This window comes from Etheostoma cragini, chromosome 19 (genome assembly GCF_013103735.1).
Source record: "Etheostoma cragini isolate CJK2018 chromosome 19, CSU_Ecrag_1.0, whole genome shotgun sequence".
In the NCBI taxonomy this organism is placed as follows: Eukaryota; Metazoa; Chordata; class Actinopteri; order Perciformes; family Percidae; genus Etheostoma; species Etheostoma cragini.
In genome coordinates, this window is record NC_048425.1 from 16,509,150 (window position 1) to 16,513,737 (window position 4,588).

The 4,588-nt window shown below is 35.8% G+C and overlaps 1 protein-coding gene across 1 annotated transcript in view; it reads right to left on the reverse strand.

Annotated features, from left to right (window-relative positions):
• LOC117962229 (zinc finger protein 436-like) overlaps positions 1-4,588 on the reverse strand; it is a 23,602-nt gene that overhangs the window by 1,566 nt on the left and 17,448 nt on the right. The window lies entirely within an intron of this gene.

Consider the following 4,588-nt stretch of genomic DNA (forward strand, 5'->3'; position numbering starts at 1 on the left):
CTTTTACCGGAGTATTTTTTAACACAAGTATCTGTACTTCTACTTAAGTACAGAAAGTGAGTACTTTTGCCATCTCTGCCGGCCACATTGTATGAATGTGTGTGAATAGTGAATGTTTCCTGTAGATGTAAAAGCGCTTTGAGCAGTTGTTAAGACTAGAAAAGCGCTTTATAAATAAAGCACATTTTACATTTACATTTACATTTACATTCTAGTAGTCTCCTCCAGTGCAAGCAACAGTGCGACAGTGGCGAGGAAAAACTTCCTTTTAGGCAGAAACCTCGATATGACCCAGGCTCTTGGTAGGCAGTGTCTGATGGGTCAGTTGGGGTTAAAATAAAGAGTTGAAATAACAAAATTAAGTGGAAATAACAAAAATATAAAATGAAAAGCTAAAATGGCCATGAGCTTTACATTTAGGAAGACATTGGGTCCTCAGCGAACCATTCTGCTGCTTACACGTCATGAATCAGACTTTTCTTAGGGACTTTCTTGAGAACATTTAAGAGAAAACTTAGGAAGATATTGGTGAATGAGGCCCAGAGTTGATGAATTTTAATAAATAATCAAACTTCTTTGATAAGTGGATGGGTTAAATCATTTTCAAACATTTAGCAGTTGCAGATTGTTAAAGGTGCATGCCAATTAGAACAAGAAAGTAGTCAAAATGTCTGCATTTCACAACCTTAGGAAACGGACAGCGCCCAACACAAACACACGCGTATTAACTCAAGAATGAAGCCTTAAAGTCTTTGAACTCAGGACACCACTTCTTCCAAATACAAAGAAAGATGCAAAGTGGAACTGACACTAAACGACGATCAGCTTTGTGGGTGCTCCCGAGCTATAGAAGTAGTAGCAGTGGTACTATATATATATATATATATATATATATATATATATATATATATATATATATATATATATATATATATATATATATATATATATATATATATATATATATATAAATGCCTTAAAACGTTTGAGAAACCCTGACCCTTGAAAAGTCTCACTTACCAGAAGTTGAGCATGGAGAAACATCTGCGTCACAACACGGGACAACGTGAACTGGAGAGGTTGATACTGAACTTTAATCTGCCTTATCAAATATATGTAACTTATCAGAATAGGTTCCAGCCCTTTATGAGAAGTAATAAACATGTCCTTCTGTCTTTGTGCTGTATTTGTTCTCTGGAGATCAATTAAGTTGTATCTCATCTTATGAAAGCAGGATTTACTGCAGCACTCTGAACTCATGGACCTCATAAACTGGTTAATGAGTTATTCATTTTTCATCTTAACTATAAGAATTAAACATGAATAAAAACTAACATGTCCGACATTACATTACGTGTCATTCTCCAAGTCTCTACGTTATTGTTGCTATTCTCTACGTTGTTGTGGCTATTCTTTAGGTGTTTTTTGCTATTGTCTAGGTTATTGTTGCTGTTCTCTAGGTTATTGTTGCTATTCTCTAGGTTGTTTTTGCTATTCTCTACATTGTTGTTGCCATTCTCTAGGTTGTTGTTGCTATTTTCTAGGTTGTTGTTGCTAGGTTGTTGCTTTGCTCTAGGTTGTTGTTGCTATTCTCTAGGTTGTTGTTACTAGGTTTTTGTTGCTATTCTCTAGGTTAATGTTGCTAGGTTGTTTTTGCTATTCTCTAGGTTGTTGATGCTATTCTCTAGGTGGTTGTTGCTATTCTCTAGGTGGTTGTTGCTATTCTCTAGGTTGTTGATGCAAGGTTGTTGCTATTCTTCAGGTGGTTGTTGCTATTCTTTAGGTTGTTGTTGCTATTCTCTAGGTTATTGTCCCTATTCTCTAGGTGGTTGTTGCTATTCTCTAGGTGGTTGTTGCTATTCTCTAGCTTATTGTTGCTATTCTCTAGGTTGTTGTTGCTATTCTCTAGGTTGTTGATGCAAGGTTGTTGTTGCTATTTTGTAGGTTGTTGTTGCTATTCTCTAGGTTTTTGTTACTAGGTTGTTGTTGCTAGGTAGTTGTTGATATTCTCTACATTGTTGTTGCCATTCTCTAGGTTGTTGTTGCTATTTTCTAGGTTGTTGTTGCTAGGTTCTTGCTTTGCTCTAGGTTGTTGTTGCTATTGTCTAGGTTGTTGTTACTAGGTTTTTGTTGCTATTGTCTAGGTTGATGTTGCTAGGTTATTGTTGCTATTATCTAGGTTGTTGTTGATATTCTCTAGGTTGTTGATGCTAGGTTGTTTTTGCTATTCTCTATGTTGTTGTTGCTATTCTTCAGGTGGTTGTTGCTATTCTTTAGGTTGTTGTTGCTATTCTCTAGGTTGATTTTACTAGGTTGTTGTTGCTAGGTTGTTGCTATTCTCTAGGTTTTTGTTCCTATTTTCTAGGTTGTTGTTTCTATGTTTTTGCTATTCTCTAGGTTGTTGTAGCTTTTTTCTAGATTGTTGATGCAAGGTTGTTGTTGCTATTTTGTAGGTTGTTGTTGCTATTCTCTAGGTTGTTGATGCATGATTGTTGTTGCCATTTTGTAGGTTGTTGTTGCTATTCTCTAGGTTTTTGTTACTAGGTTGTTGTTGCTAGGTTGTTGTTGCTATTCTATACATTGTTGTTGCCATTCTCTAGGTTGTTGTTGCTATTTTCTAGGTTGTTGTTGCTAGGTTGTTGCTTTGCTCTAGGTTGTTGTTGCTATTCTCTAGGTTGTTGTTACTTGGTTTTTGTTGCTATTCTCTAGGTTGATGTTGCTAGGTTATTGTTGCTATTATCTAAGTTGTTTTTGATATTCTCTAGGTTGTTAATGCTAGGTTGTTTTTGCTATTCTCTAAGTTGTTGTTGCTATTCTTCAGGTGGTTGTTGCTATTCTTTAGGTTGTTGTTGCTATTCTCTAGGTTGATGTTACTAGGTTGTTGTTGCTATTCTCTAGGTTTTTGTTCCTATTTTCTAGGTTGTTGTTGCTGTTCTTTAAGTGGTTGTTTCTATTCTCTACTTTTTGTTAGTAGGTTGCTTTTGCTATTCTCTTGGTTATTGTTGCTATTCTCTAGGTTGTTGTTGCTGTTCTTTAAGTGGTTGTCGCTATTCTTAAGTTTGCTGTTGCTATTCTTAAGTTGTTGTTGCTATTCTTTAGGTGGTTTTTGCTATTCTCAAGGTTATTGTTGCTATTCTCTAGGTTATTGTTGCTATTCTCTAGGTTATTGTTGCTATTCTCTAGGCTGTTGTTGCTGTTCTCTAAGTTGTTGTTGCTATTCTTCAGGTGGTTGTTGCTATTCTCTAGGTTGTTGTTTCTATTCTCTAGACTATTGTTCCTATTCTTTGGGTGGTTGTTGCTATTCCCTAGGTTATTGTTGATATTCTTTAGGTTATTGTTCCTATTCTCTAGGTGGTTGTTGCTATTCTCTAGGTGGTTGTTGCTATTCTCTAGCTTATTGTTGCTATACTCTAGGTTGTTGTTGCTATTCTCTAGGTTGTTGATGCAAGGTTGTTGCTCTTTTGTAGGTTGTTGTTGCTAGTCCGTAGGTTTTTGTTACTAGGTTGTTGTTGCTAGGTTGCTGTTTCTATTCTCTAGGTTATTGTTGCTATTCTCTAGGTTGTTGTTGCTAGGTTATTGTTGCTGTTCTCTAGGTTGCTGTTGCTAGGTTGTTCTTGCTGCTCTCTAAGTTGTTCTTGCTATTCTTCAGGTGGTTGTTGCTATTCTTTAGGTTGTTCTTGCTATTCTCTAGGTTATTGTTCCTATTCTCTAGGTGGTTGTAGCTATTCTCTAGGTTGTTGTTGCTATTCTCTAGGTTTTTGTTACTAGGTTGTTGTTGCTAGGTTATTGTTGCTATTCTCTAGGTTTTTGTTGCTATTCTCTAGGTTGTTGTTGCCATGCTCTAGGTTATTGTTGCTATTCTCTGGGTTGTTGTTGCTAGGTTATTTTTGTTGTTCTCTAGGTTGTTGTTGCTATTCTCTAGATTGTTGTTGCTAGGTTTTTGTTGCTATTCTCTAGATTGTTGTTGCTAGGTTTTTGTTGCTATTCTCTAGGTTGTTGCTATTCTTTACTTTTTGTTACTAGGTTGTTTTTGCTATTCTCTTGGTTATTGTTGCTGTTCTCTAGGTTGTTGTTGCTGTTCTCTAAGTTGTTGTTGCTATTCTTTAAGTGGTTGTTGCTATTCTTAAGTTTGTTGTTGCTATTCTCTACGTTGTTGTTGCTATTCTTTAGGTGGTTTTTGCTATTCTCTAGGTTATTTTTGCTATTTTCTAGGTTATTGTTGCTATTCTCTAGGTTATTGTTGCTAGGTTATTGTTGCTATTCTCTAGGCTGTTAATGCTGTTCTCTAAGTTGTTGTTGCTCTTCTTCAGGTGGTTGTTGCTATTCTCTAGATTGTTGTTGCTAGGTTTTTGTTGCTATTCTCTAGGTTGTTGCTGTTCTTTACTTTTTGTTACTAGGTTGTTTTTGCTATTCTCTTGGTTATTGTTGCTGTTCTCTAGGTTGTTGTTGCTGTTCTCTAAGTTGTTGTTGCTATTCTTTAAGTGGTTGTTGCTATTCTTAAGTAGCAACAACATACCAACAGTGTTTTCATATCTTAACAAAAACATTTTGATCAGATATTTGGAACATATCTGTAAATGTTGCACAT